Below are 18,687 nucleotides of genomic sequence, written 5' to 3' on the forward strand. Positions count from 1 at the left end.
TTCTCTGAGATGAGTTTCCTGTAAGCAGCAAAATGTTGGGTCTTGTTTGTGTAGCCAGTTTGTTAGTCTATGTCTTTTTATCGGGGAGTTGAGTCCATTGATATTAAGAGATATTAAGGAAAAGTAATTGTTGTTTCCTGTTATTTTTGTTGTTAAAGTTGGCATTCTGTTCTTGTGGCTGTCTTCTTTTAGGTTTGTTGAGGGATTACCTTCTTGTTGTTTCTAGGGCGTAGTTCCTGTCCTTGTATTGGTTTTTTTCTGTTATTATCCTTTGAAGGGCTGGATTCGTGGAGAGATAATGTGTGAATTCTGTTTTGTCGTGGAATACTTTGGTTTCTCCATCTATGTTAATTGAGAGTTTGGCTGGGTATAGTAGCCTGGGCTGGAATTTGTGTTCTTTTAGTGTCTGTATAACATCCGTCCAGGATCTTCTGGCTTTCATAGTCTCTGGTGAAAAATCTGGTGTAATTCTGATAGGCTTGCCTTTATATGTTACTTGGCCTTTTTCTCTTACTGCTTTTAGTATTCTATCTTTATTTAGAGCATTTGTTGTTCTGATTATTATGTGTCAGGAGGTATTTCTTTTCTGGTCCAGTCTATTTGGAGTTCTGTAGGCTTCTTGTATGTTCATGGGCATCTCTTTCTTTAGATTTGGGAAGTTTTCTTCTATAATTTTGTTGAAGATGTTTGCTGGTCCTTTGAGTTGAAAATCTTCATTCTCATCCACTCCTATTATCCGTAGGTTTGGTCTTCTCATCGTGTCCTGTATTTCTTGGATGTTTTGAGTTAGGATCTTTTTGCATTTTACATTTTCCTTGATTGTTGTGCCGATGTTCTCTATGGAATCTTCTGCACCTGAGATTCTCTCTTCCATCTCTTGTATTCTGTTGCTGATGCTGGTATCTATGGTTCCAGATTTCTTTCCTAGGGTTTCTATCTCCAGTGTTGCCTCATTTTGGGTTTTCTTTATTGTGTCTACTTCCCTTTTTAGGTCTAGTATGGTTTTGTTAATTTCCATCATCTGTTTGGATGTGTTTTCCTGTTTTTCATTAAGGACTTCTACCTGTTTGATTAGGTTATCCTGTTTTTCTTTAAGGATTTGTAACTCTTTAGCAGTGTTCTCCTGCAATTCTTTAAGGGATTTTTGTGCTTCCTCTTTATTGTCTTCTACCTGTTTACCAGTGTTCCTTTGTATTTCTTTAAGTGTGTTATTAAAGTCCTTCTTGAAGTCCTCTACCATCATCAGGAGATATGCTTTTAGATCCGTGTCTAGCTTTTCCGGTGTGTTGGGGTGCCCTGGACTGGGCGAAGTGGGAGTGCTGGGTTCTGATGATGGTGAGTGGTCTTGGTTTCTGTTAGTAAGATTATTACGTTTACCTTTCGCCATCTGGTAATCTCTGGGGTTAGTTGTTGTCGTTGTCACTGTTTAAAGATTGGAGCAGAAGCTGTGTTCCACTCACCAGCAGTCTCAAAATCCTGTGGCGGGGGTCGTGGGTAGCTGGCACTACCCCGGTGCTGGTCCAGCCGGAAGAGGCCTGTGGTCCTACTCAGGCCAGTTTTCTGCTTCCCTAACTAATGCAGTCTCAGGTCCCGCGCGCAATTGGATTGGAGCAGAAGCTGTGTTCCACTCACCAGAAGTCTTAAGATCCTGTGGCGGGTGTTGTGGGTAGCTGGCGAGTGTCAGCCGACCCTGTGCCCTAGCTATCCAGGTGCTTTTCTGGTCGGAAGAGGCTTGTGGCCCTACGTAGGCCGGATTTCTCTCTCCCCAACCAGAGCAGTCTCAGGTCCCGTGTGATTGGACTGGAGCAGAAGCTGTGTTCCACTCACCAGCAGTCTCAAAATCCTGTGGCGGGGGTCGTGGGTAGCTGGCAGGTGTCAGCCGACCCTGCGCTCTAGCTACCCTGGTGCTGATCCGGCCGGATGAGGCCTGTTGCCCTACTCAGGCCGGTTTCTGCTTCCCTAACTAATGCAGTCTCAGGTCCCATGCTCAATTGGATTGGAGCAGAAGCTGTGTTCCACTCACCAGAAGTCTTAAGATCCTGTGGCGGGTGTTGTGGGTAGCTGGCAAGTGTCAGCCGACCCTGCGCCCTAGCTACCCCTGATGTCTACTTTTACTACATAAAGCAATTTTACTGATCCATGAACATGGAAGAGGTTTTCATCTTCTGATATCGTCTTCAATTTCTTTCTTCAATAACTCTAAGCTTTTATCATACAAGTCTTTCACTTGCTTGGTTACAGCTACCCCAAGATATTTTATATTATTTGAAGCTATTTGTGAAAGGTGTTCTCCTGACTTCTTTGTCAGTCCACTTGTCTTTGTATATAAGAGGGCAACTGATTTTTGTGAGTTAATTTTGTATCCAGCTACTTTACTGAAAGTGTTTACCAGCTGTAGAGGTGATATGGTGAATTCTTAGGGCTCTGATCATCTGCAAATAAAGATACTTAAACTTCTTTTTTTCCAATTTGTTTCTTCTTGATCTACTTGGGTTGTCTTATTGCTCTAGCTAAGACTTCAAGTGCTGTGTTGAATAAATAGAGAATGAGCAACTTCATCTGATTCCTGATTTTAGTGGAATTGCTTTGAGTTTCTCTCCCTTTAAGCTGATGTTGGCTATCAGCAGGAAAATGCGTTTATTTGTTCTGAGATATGTTCCTTGTATCCATAGTCTCTCCAGAACTTTTATTATGAAGGGATGTTAAATTATGTCAAAAAAAAACCTCTTTTCTGCATCTAATAAGATGATCATATATACAATCATGTCAGTTTTTTTTCCTGTAGTTTGTTTATATGCTGAATTACATTTATCAATTTAGATATGCTGAACTCTCCCCCCTCCACTCCAGGATTAAGCCTACTTGATTATGGTGGGTGATATTTTCAGTTTGTTCTTGGACCCAGTTTTCTAGTATTTTATTGAGAATTGTTTGTGTCTGTATTTAATACTTCTGTGAGTCTTTAATACTTCTTTGAAAATCTGTTAAAATTCTGCACTAAAACCATCTGGGCCTGTTTGGGGGGATTGGGGGAGTTGTTTATTTGTTTTTGTTTTGTTTTGGTAGACTTTTAATTACTGCTTCTACTTCATGTGAATTTATAGCTTAAATTGCTTATCTGATCTTGCTTTACCTTTGGTGTTAAGAAAAATATCCATTTCTTTTAGATTTTCCAGTTTAACGGACCACACCCTTTTTATGAGTCCCTGGCCCCCTCAGTGCCTGTTGTTATATCCCCGTCTTTATATCTACGTTTAGTGATGTGGATGTTATTTCTCTGAATTCTACTTACTTTGGGTAAGGGTTCATCAATCTTACTGATTTTCTTTAAAAATCAATTCTTTGTTTCATTGATTCCTTGTGTTGTTTTGTTGTTTTTATTGTTGGTTGCTTGTTTCTATTTTATTAATCTCAGCCATTAGTTTGATTACTTCTTGCAGTCTAATCTTTTCGGGCATGATTTCTTCTTTTTGTTCTAGAGCTATCAAGTGTGGTATTAAATTACTAGTAAAACAAATCTCTCCAATTTCTTTCTTATGTAGATACTCAGTGCTATCAACTTGTCTCTTCAACTCCCCTTCATTGGTAATGCTGTATATTCATTTTCATTAAATTCTAAAACGTTTTAAATTTCTTTCTTAATTTTTATCTTGACTCATTTCTCATTCAGTAGTGAGTTATTCAGTTTTCATGAGTTTGTGGGCTTTCTGCTGTTCCTGTTGATAACATCCAGCTTTAATCTGTAGTGGTCAGATAGGATACAGGAGGGTATTTCAATTTTCTTGTATCTGTGTACAGTATGTTATCAATTTGGAGAAAGTTCCATGGGGGGGGGGCTGAGAAGAAGGTATAGTCTTTTATGTTTGAATGAAATGATCTGTAAATATTGTTAGCTCCATTTGGTTTATAATGCCCGTTAGCTCCAGGATTTCTATGTTTAATTTTTGTCTGGATGATTTCTCTGTTGTCCAAAGTGGAATATTGAAGTCTCTGTGAGGGTCTGTATGTAGTTTAGGCTGTAGTAATATTTCTTTTATGAACTTGGGTGTCCTTGTTTGGATGAGTGTTAAGAACTGCAAAGTCCTCTTGGTGGATTTTTCCTTTTATAACTACATAGTCCTGATTACATTTGGTTTGAAGTGCATTTTGTCAGAAATTCAAATGGCTATATGAGCTTGCTTCTTAGGTTCATTTGCTTGGACTATCTCTACCCAAAAGTTATGTTTATTCTAGATAATTAAGGCATGTTTCTTGAATGTAGCAAAAGATGGATTCTGTTTTCACATCCATTCTGTTAGTCTGTGTCTTTTTACTGGGGAATTGGGACCATTGATATTGGTTCTTACTATCTTGCTGTTGGTGGAGAGAGAGAGAGAGAGAGAGAGAGAGAGAGAGAGAGAGAGATTCCCCTTATGATTTTCTGGTCTAAGATTATTCATTCCTTATGTTTTCTTGGGCGTGGTTAACCTCTTTAGATTGGAGTTTTCCTTCTATTGATTTCTATAGGGAGGACTTTGTAGATTAGATTTTGATTAAATTTGATATTACATCATGAAATATCTTATTTTACCCATTGATTGTGATGGAAAGTTTTGCTGAGTACTGCAGTCTCTGCTGACCTCTGTGGTCTCTTAGAGACTGTAGAACACTCGACCAGGCCTTTCTAGCTTTTAGATTCTCCATTGAGAAGTCAGATGTAATTCTGATAGGTCTTCTTTTATATGTTACTTGGTCTTTTTCCCTTGCATATTAACATTCTTTTTTGTTCTCAACATTTAATGTTTTATTTATTATGTGCTGAGGGGACTTTTTTCTGGTCCAGTCTGTCTGGTGTTCTGTAATCCTTGAGACGTGTCTCCTTCTTTAGGTTATGGAAATTATCTTCTATGATTTTGTTGAAAATACTTTCTGTGCCTTTTAGTTTGGGTTCTCCTCCTTCCTCTATTTCTCATATTCTTAGATTTATTCTTTTTTATAGTGTCACAGAGTTTCTTAATGTTTGTGCCAGGATTTTTTCTTTTTTGATTTAACATTTTCTTTGACCAATGTTTTAATTTCCCCTACTGTGTCTTCAATATCTGGGTGTCTTTCTTTTATATCTTGTATTTTACTGATGAGGGTTGCTTCTGAGGTTCCTGTTTGAATTCCTAAATTTTCCCTTCCAAATTTCCCTCAGTCTGGGTTTTGTTGATTGATTCTATTTCCACTTTCAGATCTTCAAGTGATTTTTCAAAAGATGTTAAATACAGCAATTTTGCAAGCATTAATGAATAAACAAGAATGTTTGTGATTGCTCTGAAAGGTAGCCTTCAATGTAGCAGTATCCTATGGGCTGTTGTTAAATGTTAAGGTCCGTATCAGATTCATGGTAGGAAAGGTATATAATGTTTCTGCAAAAACCACTAAGTTTATTCCCTAAATCACTCACAGTCAAGGGTCCTGGAAGCAATCCATGGGTATGAGTCCCAACGAAACTTTTTTCCACCCTTGTCCTAGAGAACAAGTTTCAGTCTTTACATCCAATGCACCCAACAGTGTTAACCTCTCCTTATCCCCACATAATAAGTACCAAGTGTGCACATGCCAATTATTGGATTCTAGTAGTCAGACCACTTCCAGGCATTAGGGCCTGTGCTGTGCTGGCTCTACATCTGTCCAGATGAAAAGGACAGGTGTGAGCAGTGCCTGCAGTAGTTCCACCTCCCACCCAGAATTACTCTCAAGCAGCTCATTGTTTGCTCATTGAATGTGGTAAGCAGAGGTCATTCTCAAGTTAGTAATGAGAGAAGAAAATTAGAAGAGTAAGACCCTCAAATAACCTGCTTTGAATACATTCAAGATTTCAACCTGGGAGAAAGAGAATAAGAAAATGAGTTCACCATCCAGCGAATATTTGGGGTTTGTTTCAAAGAGACTGTACGCACAAGCAAACATCTGGTCCCATTGTGTACGCATCAGTCAAAAGGCATTCCAAACCAAACAAGATGGGAACATAACAGGGATGATAACAGAAGGGAAGTGGAATACAGGATCGAAGACATCCCATTCCTTTGAGACTGTTTTAAAATGTCAGGCTGAAGAGCTCCATACTCCTGGCATAAGAGACTTGACCCCCTGGTCCTAGAATAGTGTGCCAGTTACAGTCACTAAGACACAAACACCTAACATGTTTTTTCTGTTAACGTATGCAGTCAAACCATAATGCAGATCAGTGCCCTTGAATCCAGAGCAAGTGACCACTTCTACCAATGAATGTTGTAAAGATGTACACAAGCATTTGTTTGGGGAAAAAAAGAATAGAAACTATTAAAAATCTCACTTCTGCTTGCTAGCTCCTCAGAAGAAATGAAATATATGTTAGTGACTGTGGAATCCAGAAATGGAGATAATTTTCAGCATAAAAAGCTATAGGAAGGCTGGGTTGGTCATAACTATAAATCCTATAAATCAACTCTGAAATCTTTCCTATAACTAAGCAAGTAAGCTGCAGTTATTGAATATATTCGACATTTTAAGGAGTCTTTTCATCTTCAGAGGCAATATTATTCTCACTGACTGGGCCTTTTAAACACTCTCCAGTGTGTGGGCTTATGCAAATTAGATTTTTCAAAGGTATTCCGGTGAGTTCACATGCATTAATCCCCATCCTCTGGATCATGGAGAGCAAAGGCAGAATCTGGAATCAGAAGTTCAGATGAAAATAAACCAGAACCTTCAGGCTCTCATGGTGCATAGCGCCTCATTCTCCAGCCAGGACTATTCGCACACCCAAAACTAGCAAAGCATTTTCACTTTTTAATTGATGAAATAAGCCCACTGGTTCTTTGCCCTTCCCCACCAACAGTTTATTTTGACTAAATAAACTGCTCAAACTATATACCCCAACAAGATACGAATTCACAAAAGCAGCTCACCTTTCTGTTTTCTCCATTGTTTGGAAGGCAGAACTTAATGATTCAAGTGAAATGTCAACCTCAAGAGAGAGATTAAAGTCATCAGAAATGGAGAATGTCTATTTGTCTGCCTTCAGGAATGTTTTAGCATTGTAGCTATTTTTATAGCAGTGTAGGCAACATACAACAACCTGGTTTAAATGTCCAAGTCAGGGAGTTGATCTATGATCGTCTATAAAATCAGCACGAGCACCATGATACTATCCAAATTCCCTTCAGATTCCCCTTCGATGCATCCCATCACTCTCTAGGCTATACAGCCTCATGCTGCACTTTTCAATGTGAACCCTTTAAGAAAGTTAGCAAATGCATGTTGCTGCTTTCTAGACTCCTTTGCTTGCTCCTGGAATTGAGGGGCCTTCCCTGTCCCTCATCCCACCCTTCTCCCTCTCTCTTTCATCTCTCTTCTCCTTTCCCTCCTTCTGTCCTACAAGATGAGAGCATGTGTCTGTGACACAAATTCCAAAGGCATTCAAACCAAGCTCCTTTGACTAAACACAGCTTGTAAGTTTCCTGTGGTTCCACACCAAAGCCACTCACTAGCTGGCTGACCTATCTATTTCTGTTCTAGAGTCTCTAGTAGTAGGGTTTGGTTGTTTTGTTAGTCTCTGTATTGTTTGTGACTTTCCCTGAAAGCTACGTGCCACACGATGGCAAGGGAACCCCATCTACCTACTTGAACATTTCTCACCATTTCAGTCCTCGAGAGCAGAGACATACTCATTCTCAACTTCTGATTACTTCAGCCTCTCTTGGGATCTTGAGAATTATTTATTTAGTATTTACCTATCTATGTGTATAATTGTGTGGTTGTGGACACGCCTGTGAGTATCCAGGGAAGTTAGAAGCTGTGGAACTCCTGGAGCTTCGGGTAGTTGTGCACCCCCCAAGCATGGGTGTTATGAAGGGAACTTGGCTATTCTGGAAGACCAGAAATCACTCTTGCCTGCTGAGCCCTCTTTCTGACCCATTGTTTAGAGGATTTTCATTTTGTCTGCACTGTAAAATATTTTATGGACTCCTTTCTTTTCTTCCCATGATGAAGAGACAATGTGCTGGTGTGAATGGAAGTGAGTCTAAGGCCAGGCTTCATGAATGAAAGCAAAGAGACCTTGAATGGATATTTTAATTTTCTTCTCTTAGCTCTAGTTTCCTTTTTGAGAAAGAGAGAAAATGCCTAGAAAGTCCCAAGTTTATGTTAGAGGTAATATACTGGTTAGCATTTTAAACAAGGAGTAAAGTTTTAATCAAACGTTATTGTGGTTATTTTCTTACCCTGGCATTCATCTGAGACATGAAAGATTCTCCTCAGATCACTTTTAATACACATTGCTGTGCTGTTCAGAGGTAGAAAATGAAACAAATAGCAAGCCATCTGCCTGGCAAGCTGGGAAACAGTGTCAGTGACGAGGCTTTCTTCCACAAGATTGCAGTATCAAAAGCTAAATGGCGTTATTTTCATAGTCATGTTCCTTCTCAAGATGCTGAACAAGTCTTGATCCTGATTTGCAATTAGCCAGGAGCTGAACACATAAGAGGATTAAATGTACAGGTCTGTCTTTGGCTATCACTCCCCAAAATAATTCAACCACTGGAGCTATACGACTTATTTCTGTCACCTCTCTGTGGATGTCTTCATTTATATTTACAAGATATTATTTCCTTTGCCTCTGAACCCTAGAGGAGTTTGCCAGAGTTCTACCCTGACATATTTTTACCCAGTAATGTTACTGTCTCTGTAAAAGAAACGTGTCTTTGGTGGACAGGAACTGAGTCTGAGATACACTTTAACCATACCAGAAGCATGGCATGTATTTATTGAATCAACTTTAACTGACTTTATTCCCAATCTGAGTTTCAAATACCCATACTGATTTTATGGCCTGAGAAGTCTTTTGCCAGTCAACATTTTCTGTTTTTTAAATTGATGAATGAAATAGGTTGTTGATAGTTTAGCAATTAGGTTTGTTTTTCAGAACACAGAACTATTTAGGATATTTATACAAATGGTGGAGTTAGTCTTCACAAGTTATTACCCAGTGTTCAGTGATATTCACTGTCTGAACATACCACATTTATTAATCCATTCACCTACTGAAGGACATCCTGATTGCTTGCAAATGGAGTAATTATCAACCTAATATAATCACCTGTATGCACTGGGCTTGTATCACGATTGTTTATTCTGTAGGTTTGGACAATGCATAATGGCAGACTGCTAGAGAGTTCCCTTGCTGTAACAATCTTCTTTGGGACAGGGATATGTAAAAGTGGTAAGATGTCCAATATTACCTTCATAGTTTTGTTTTTGTTACACTGTCATTTGGAAGCTGTCTTAGTCACTAATCTATTGCTGTGAAGATACACCATGATGAAGGCAACTCTTATAAAAGGAAGCATTTGATTGGGGGTTTGTTATAGTTTCATAGTATCAGTCCATGACCATCATGGCAGGAAGCAAGGCAGCTGGAAAAGAAATGAAAAGCTACATCCTAATCCAAAGGCAACAGGAAGAGGGGGGTTGAGAGGGATGGGAGGGGAAGGTGGAGGGGGAAGGGAGAGAGAGAAAGAGAGAGAGAGAGAGAGAGAGAGAGAGAGAGAGAGAGAGAGAGAGAGAGAGAGAGAGAGACTAAGACTGGCATAGGCTTTTGAAACCTCCAAACTTTGCCTTTGTGACACACTTTCTACAAGGACACATCTATTCCAGGAAGACCACACCTCACACTTCATAATTCTTCCAAACAGTTCATCAACCGGGCCCTAAGCATGCAAATACATACATGGCCCATTCTTATGCAAACCACAGAGGATTCTTTCACTTAATAATATGCATTTAAGTTTCCCCATGTCTTTACCAAAGACCTCTTTAATACTGAGTAATATTCCATTGTCTGAATATGCTACTGTTTATTAGTTCTTTCCTCCACTGGAGGGCATTTTGGTTGCTCTCTTGTTGAGGCCATTCTAAATACAGTCACTATAAATATATCTGTAAAGGCTTTTGTATGCAATGAGATATCAACTCATTTGGGTAATATGTGAGGCACAAGACAGCTAGCTTGTACAGTAAGCATACATTTAGTTCTGTAAGAAATTGCTATTATGTATAATGTTTGGGCATTGCCACCAGCAATGAGTAATAATATCGATTCCTCCATGACCCAAGCAACAGTTCTTATGTTCAAGGTTCTGGATTTTGATAAATCTAGAAATGATTGTTAGTTCTGATTGTCAACTTGACCCAACCTAGAATTTTTGGGATTGTCTATATTGGCTTAGCCTGTGAGCATATCTGTGGAGCATGGTCTCACTTAAGTTAACTGATAGAGGAAAACCCAGTCCAGTGTAGATGGCACCATTTCCTAAGCTGGGGTTCTTGACCTGCTTATGAGTGGATACATTAACTCAGCAGTTAGTGAGTTTGTGTGCCATCCTTTCTCTCCTCTCCTGACTATAACTGTGATGTGGCTATTTGAAGTTGCTGCTTTGGATTCCCCACACTGATTGACTGTAAAAGTGAAACTGCAAGCTGAAATTAACCCCTAGTTTCTTTTTCTCGGAGTATTTTATCATAGCAAAAAAAAAAAAAAAAAAAACAAAAACAAAAACAAAAAAAAAAACTAGAACAATTCCATATACAGTGGTGTCTTATTGGGGGGCCTTGAGTGACATTTCCTTGATAGGTCACCCTCAGGGGTGTCTTATCAGATTGGATGAGCTTGTTAGGATCTTTGGCCCATTGTTTAATATACAGACACAATATGTTGTTTATTTCATTTTCCTTATGATTTTGAAGAAACTGTTATCTAATTTTGGCATTTCCTTCACTTAATTCTTTCTTTTCAAAAGATTCACTTGCTTTATCATGTGCATGTTTGGGGGGTTGGGAATATGAATGCCCTCAGAGGCCAGAGGGTCAAATTCTCCTCAAGCTAGAGTTACAGGTGGCAGTAAGACGCCCAGTGTGGGTGCTAAGTATAGAACTCAATTTCTCCTCAAGAGCAGTGTGTGCTCTTAACCATTGAGCCATCTCTCCAGCCTCCTTACCCTTTCTTAATATTCTTTCTTTATTCATATAGCCTTGAGTTCTGCCTTGTACTGTTCTTTTCTTCCTAAAATGCTGTTTAGTATTCCTTACAAACAGATCTAGTAGCAAGAGAGTTTCTTGTGTTGCTATGGTAGTAGTGTTGTGGTTGTGATTGGTTCTTTTGTTTGGCTGTCTAGGAAAATCTTTATTCCTCTTTCCGTTTTGAAAGATAACTCTACAGGGTATGGAATTCTAAACTGCTAAAGTTTTGACTTTTGTTTCTCTTAACACTCAATATTTCAATCTGCTTGCTTATGTATGTCTATGTAAGAGATTCTATGTAAATCTTACCTATGCATCTCTGTGGAGAAGCGCGCTTTCTAACTGGCTTTTTCAAGTTTTTGCCCATATCTTTGCTTTTCTATGGTTGGAAAATAAGATGCTGAAGGTGTAGTACTTTTGGATTTTACACTGCTTGGTATTCTCTGAGCTCCTGGGATCTGTGGTTGGATGTTTGACATTTACTTGGGAATATTCCCAGTTGCTGTTATTTCAAATAATTCCTCTGTGCCTTCTCTTTTCTGTCTTCCTGTTCTTGGTGTTACATGTGTTTTATAGATGTTACAGTTCTTCCACGGTGCTTAAAATATTCTGTTCTTGCCTTTTAATCACCCTTTATTTTCTTTGCTTTATAGATCTGGAAGGGTTTCTAACATGCTGTCTTTAAATTTAGAATTCCTTCCCCAGGCAGGTCTAGTCTAGCGACAAGTCCATGAAAGGCACCTTCAACTCTGCCATAGTGGTGTTTCTTTCTAGCATTTGTTTTTAGTTCTTTTTTAAACTTTGCATCTCACTTCTTAAACTGCCCTGATGTTCCCAGGTGCTGTCTCATTTGGTCAAGCTGCTCTGTGAGGTCATTCATCCCACGTCATCTGGTTTTGATGTTTGTTTTGCGACATCACACTTTCTTTTTAAAATTCCAGTTTGCCTTAGGGTTTGGTGTGATCTTATACTCAGATATGGTATACTGGATGAAAAGAACCATAGACCTTCCATAAAACAGATGGTATGAGTGTAGGGTAAGAGAGCACTGCATGAGACCATCTAAGCCTCTTACTGGACATAGACCACTAGATTCTAAACTTTACAGTTTCTTTTATATCTCTACCCTCACCCCAACCTACCATATGACACAAGATGGCTACATGGGTTTGGAATTAGGTGTGTTCCTCTCCCAAGTGGAAAGCCAAAACTGGTTAGAGTTGGCTGTCTCCTGACTCCAGTGATCTGGGCTCCAGTAAAACCCTTCAGGCTCTGATGAACTAGTTTTTCCTGAGGGCAGACAGCTAGCAAACTGCTCTGGCAGGATTCAACATGGTTCTTTCTTTCCCTTACAAGTGAAAAACATCAAAGGGGTTTTCCTCCAGTATTTACTGAAAGAGCCTGATTGAGTTCTAGTGTTAACATGAGAGAGACAGAGAGAGAGAGAGAGAGAGAGAGAGAGAGAGAGAGAGAGAGAGAGAGAGAGAGAGAGAGAGAAACTTGTTATGTCCACATCTCTTTGATATTTACAATTCTCAGCTTTGTCCATACTGTGACTCTAGCTGCCCATGAATGCAGTTCCTCAGTCCATATTCCATCATTGGCTCCCAAGGAAGTTTCTACACAATGTGCTGTGATTCTCTTTGTGTGTCTACCAGTGATATGGCTCCAATGTAGGAGGGCAGCAGATTACTCTGGCCCTACTTCTGTGACTATATGAAACATTGTTGATTTGTTAGTTAGCTCTGATAGACTTGACATACAGAATTGGAAATGAGAATTACATTCAGATTTCCCAAATTTAGACCTACAAAAACTTTAAATTTGAGCAATTAAATTGAGTGTGTCTTTATAATCAGTAATTATGCTAAGGGTTGGATGAGCTAACTAGTTAACCTTTAATTGCCTCCATTTATTAATAAGATAAACCTTTTAATATGTTCCAAAGGAAGCAGATCTTATCAGCACAGCTGCTCATGGTTTTGTTTGACAGATGTAAGGTAACGATGGCCAGAGCGACGTATGATCCAGGAAAAGAAATCTGCCAGGATTATTCTCTAGAGACATTACAGTATACAATTACATGATAATCATAAAATACTTGGGGGAAATCACATCATTTCCATTCTCAAAATTACATAGAAATACTCTGAGTATCATTTATATACTGGACAAATGTGTCTTAGGGATTATGGACAGTCCCATTGGCAGCAGCCTTTCCACTGGGTCATAAAGTGCATGGCTAGAGAAAAGTCTGGCCATGTGCATGTCAATCCTGTGGTAACTCTAGCAAGAAAGAGAACCTTTGGGTGTCCCAGCAGGGATTCTTTTTAGGTGGTAACTCAAAAACAAAGAGAAAGCCTTGGATTTCTTTAAAGTTCTCTGAGAACATCAGCACCATATCACTTGGGTACTTATGAAAAGTCTCTTAGTTACTATTCTCATCATCCTGGTAGAGGGCTTCATGGAAAGAAGTCAAGGTAGGGGAACTGATTTTGGCTCATGGTTTGAAAGGATGCATTTATCATAGCAGGGAGGACATGTCAGAGAGAATGAGGTTATCTCTTGATAGCAGTTAGGAAGAAGACAGTTCAGAGAGGATCTAGGCCCAGGTTATAACCTTATGTCCTACACACATGGCTCTATGCTTGCCAGTGAAGTCTCACATCTGAAAGATTCCACACCCTGCCTGAACAGTATCTACAACTGGTCACACTGATCAACCACATGTGCCTCAGGGAAGTATTTGATATAAAAACTATAACAAAAAAACCAATACTTATTACCGAAGTCCCACCAATGAAACACTGAATCAACACTTCAGAAATTAGACCTAGGATTCAGAGTTTCTTAAAGGTCCATTGAGTGACTGCTAGCCCAACACAAGAACTGAAATCCTCAGTGTGTGGCGGATAGATTCCTAAAATGAGAGAGCGGATTCATCCCTCTGTATATATTCTCCATAAGAAACATGTATTGCCATATGTTAAAATGACCCCCTAAAAGCTGACTTGGACTTTGGGGTATTCCCATCTGTTCACTGTTAAACAATGAACCAAACTCTTCATCATCAATTGATTGAGTCATTCTGTTGACCAGAGAAGCCACAAACTGATTTGATTGCATAGGACCAGATAGACATGGAGTCACATGAAACTGTGTAATATGGTGGCAGGGGTTGATAGTCTATCTAGGTTTCTTTTTAAAGACGGTCACTGAAAATATAAGCTAGTAAGTTGCTCTCTCCAGTCTAAATGTGTCTCCCCCCTTGAGCTAAACAGTGAGGCAAATTTGTTGCCAAATTGCTTCTTTGACTTATTTTGACTATTCTATTCAATGACAAGACATCAAAATATTTTCTATTATTCATACCCATGGACATTAGCATCAAATTCTAATGATTTCAAGACTAGTAGTCTTTAGGTTATATTTAAACGTTAATATATTATATCTGATACCTTATAAAGTTAAGTGGCAATTTAAAGTTGCTTTTTATCTTACTGTGACAACATTTAACATCTATATTTTAAAGCTCTCACCAAATGTGCCACATTCTTAGGACTGACAACTATTTTAAAAGGTCAAGGAACAGGCTAAAAGGAATCATGTGATGATTTATGGCTGTTTTTCTTTGTGTGGGAAATGTCCACAGTCTTAGACAAATTGTATGTGTAGCCTAAATATACATTATTGCAGAGCAGCAGGAACTGGGTCTGTATGCATTTTATTAAGTGCACTAAACAGGTGGAGAGATTGGAATTCCCCTTAAAATCAAGCACTCACCAGTCCCAGAACTGAATTCTATAACCACCCACCCATGTGTTACAGATAAAAGAGAGATGGATAAATGATAGAATGATAGATGGTTGATTGGATAGATAGATAGATAGATAGATAGATAGATAGATAGATAGATGATAAATAAATAGATTACATATGATATATAAATAAATAGATTATATAAAGAAATTTTGTAAAGAGATGAAAGATAAATGGTTGATTAATAGATATGTAGATAAAAAGATGATAGGTAGATGATAGACTGAAAGATGCTTGTTGGATAGATAGATAGATAGATAGATAGATAGATAGATAGATAGATAGATAGATAGATAGAAAGAAAATATAGATCATTGATAGATAGTAGATTGATAGATGGTTGATTAGATAGCTGAGGAGAATGTTCACTTACTCTGTATCAAGCTAATATTATAGCTATTCATATCAAATATTAAGGATCATCTTGAATAATTATTAGTAATGAACTTAATAAACATCAAAACTCAGTATTAAAGCCAGCCTACACTTTCTGTCACTGATAGCCAAGAATCCTATTTGTATATAGGTCACCCTCATTGTCAGCCATGAGGTCTTAAAGGATCCCACAACAAAATACACTTCTACTTCAGTGGTTTGTAAAGCTATCAGTCACCTGCTTTCTTGACTTGCTTCCATATTTAGGATCTTTTCACATGACTTCCCATTCCTCCAACAAAGAAAAAGGAATCAATTATTGCCTACCCCAAGGGTCAGCAACATTTTCTTAAAGGGTCACATATTAGTTCTTTTAAGACGTGTGGACCATGCTCCCTCCTTCCCAACAACTCCTATCTGTCACTGCAGTGTAAAAGCATTCACAGAATGTGGACAAAGCTGAATTCCAGTTACACTTTATACTTACTAGCACTTGAGCTTTACATTAAATTTTCACACCAAGACTTATTCTTCCTTTGACTTTTTTTCAACCATTTAAAAAAGCAAAGGTGATTCTTAGCATATAGACCATGTATATACTGCATGTTATTTGAAGTTGGACCATGGACTCTAGTTCACCAGCTCTAGGCTTAGAATAGTGGATTCCAGGTCATAGACCAACCCTAGCAGTAGAGGGGATAGATACATCAAAACATCCATGTTTTACTACTGTGAAATTTCACTTCTGCTTTCAAGTGAACAATAACAGTTCAATTAGAACAATGATTGATTTGTATAAACAACTCCAAATGAGTTGCACTTATCAAAGCTAACTCTAGTCCAATGGTAAGGGCACTTACTGACAAGCCTATAGGAGGAGAGAACCAACTGCTGAAAACTGTTATCTGGCCTCCACACACATATACACACATACACACAAATGCACAAACACACAGACCCACTTAATTAATTAATTAATTAATGTAATTTTATTTAAAAAACAGCAAGGTTTTTTTTTAAAGCAATTATAGGTGTACAGTGAAAAAGCTTTCTCAAATCAAAAGAGTGTATTTCACTCCCTGTATTTATTTCTATTTATTTTTGTTTGTTTGTTTAGGTCTGCACTGCTGCAGAGAGGAGTGACCCAGACACTCGGGTAAGAGGTGACTTCTGCAGAGCCGAGGGTGCCCGCCTGCCCTGCAGTCTCTGCGGGGACGGTAGTGATGGCACTTTACTGTCCTGCTGCTTTTCTCTCTCTGACACTCGCTGGGACATAAACATTTTGGTTCTTTCTCTTGAGAAGTTTCTCCTCTGGATTCTGATTATTGCTGAGTCTGACCCTTGTGCCTTTTGGGTCATGTTTACAGGAGAGTGTTGCTGGATATTGGTTGTCTTTGACAGTACACCCTTTGATTTCACATTCTCATATTGCTATTGCTTTGGGTTTATTGTGAGGTGTTTTTATCTCAAGACATGAGCTTCTTCCTTAAGAAAAATAAAAGGATTATAAAAGAGCTATTAGAAGTCTATTCAGAGAAGTAGTTCTATGGATCTGGTTTTGAGAATGGAAGCTGTTAAGTGTGCTTATGTATTGACTCCACTCTGGAATAGACACGGGATCACTCAGGTTATAGTCACATTCCTTCAACCGCCCAGGGTCAGCACAGCCAGGAAAAGAGATCTCAGAAAGGGGGTTTGTACTCTTGAGCTGTTAGTATGGTATCTAAATTTAAAGTAAAACTCTCCTCTCTTAAGTAGTTTAAAATTTTTCCCTAGTGTGTTTCCCTAGTGTGTTAGTGTGTTTCACTGTGTAGACATAGGAGTGACTTACACACAGCCTAGTTTCAAGTGAGAAGGAATCAATCCGCTGTTTTCAAGTTATCCTCTCAGAACATATTTTCCCAAGTACCTTTCCTCCCATTCTTAGCTTATTAAGTATTGCTGCACTGGATGCTGAGGACACCACACTCTGGAGTATTTGTTACTGATAAATGATTCCTGTTAATAGTAGTTTCATTCACTAAAGCTATTTCGTTCATCTTGGTTTTGATGATTTCTATGGTCCTGTTTCTCATTTCTTTTCAAATACATTGCATTCCCTGTTTCTGTTTCTTTTGAATGTTTTAATCCAATTACCAGCTCTGTAAACAAGCATTTGTCACATCTACTGTAAGTGCACTGAACTGTAGTGGAGTGATTTCTGATTACCGACGAGCTCATTTCTAAGGGACACAAGAACAGAATGCAGTGAACTGAAGAAAGAATAATGGAAAATGCCTTGTTAGGTGACTATGGCAAAGATTCAGAGCACAGATGCTAAACAAAAAGCTGAAGACTTCGAAAATCCATAGGTACTTTTCTGGACAGTGCTTCTGATCTGAGTCACATGGGAGCTGCTTGGTTATGAGAAGAAATATGTTGCAGACTTTATAAATCAAGACTTCTATTAATATTGGGCTAGACTTTCTGAGAGGGTAGAAAAAAATTTAGACTCTTGAAATTCCTAGGGTTTGTTAACAAAGCCAAAATCAAAAATCATTAAGCAAGAATAACTTTAGATTTTGGATTTCTGAATTTTTTTCTCTCTTTGATGGTCCCTTTTTCTCTACCATTTCTAGAATGTCTACTTTCATGACTTTATATTCCCACAAAAGAGAAACTGATATTTCTTCAGCCTTGACATAGGACTAATAAAGCCTTGAGAAAGGGCTTTGTTAAAACTTTTATGTGCTACCTGGGAGTCAGGCCTTGAGCACAGGCACAGAAGACTGGGGGAGGAGGATGACTGTTGTAGTCTGAGCCCATAGATGAGCAACTGTTCCAAGAAGTCAGAACACTTTCCCAAAAATGCCTACAGTCCTGGGACTACACACTAGAGATTAAGTTGCTTTTCTGTGAATGCGAAGGCTGCTTAACATCGTATCCTCAGAGCTAGAGTCAGAACCAAGGGAGTCTGAGCCTCAGTGACTGCCGGTGTATGAGGGATGAATGAGAGCAATGGAAAGCCCTTCCCACTGACAAAGGCATCTGTAAAAACAGTTTTAAAAATCAAAAGTGACCACAAAATGTTTGTGAAACAGGGCCAGCTTCCATCCCAAGCATAGAACATTGTATTTCAAATACAATTGTATTTCAAATTTACAAAAACGTAAAGCTGAGAATCAAGATACATACATTCCAAAATTTGGGCAAACCATCAGACGGGGTTGCTGCTATAGTAAGCTTCGAATCATGCCAACATAGACTCCCACATTATGATGCACTAACTTTTTTTTGGCAAAGCCTAGGAAACAAGGCACAGATGACCCTAGGGTCCACTTATCTGTTTCATAGGAATGATGAGGAATTTTCAAGACATGGCAGGATGACTTGTCAGGACCTACTATGATTTCGATGAACACGAGCATTTAGAGGTACAGGGTCAGCTCTGATTTGGGTCCTGCCTTCCTTTCTCAGAGGTTAAAGAAAACC

The 18,687-nt window shown here is 38.7% G+C and overlaps 1 protein-coding gene across 1 annotated transcript in view; it reads left to right on the forward strand.

The window, feature by feature from the left end:
* Positions 1-18,687, forward strand: part of Celf2 (CUGBP Elav-like family member 2) — an 856,147-nt gene that overhangs the window by 211,770 nt on the left and 625,690 nt on the right. The window contains exon 3 of the mRNA XM_029471522.2: positions 16,334-16,372. The gene's annotated coding sequence lies outside the window, so the exon portion shown is untranslated. The remainder of the gene's footprint in view (positions 1-16,333; positions 16,373-18,687) is intronic.

Source organism: Mus caroli, unplaced genomic scaffold (assembly GCF_978045245.1).
Source record: "Mus caroli unplaced genomic scaffold, Mus_caroli_1 scaffold_2, whole genome shotgun sequence".
Classification (NCBI taxonomy): Eukaryota; Metazoa; Chordata; class Mammalia; order Rodentia; family Muridae; genus Mus; species Mus caroli.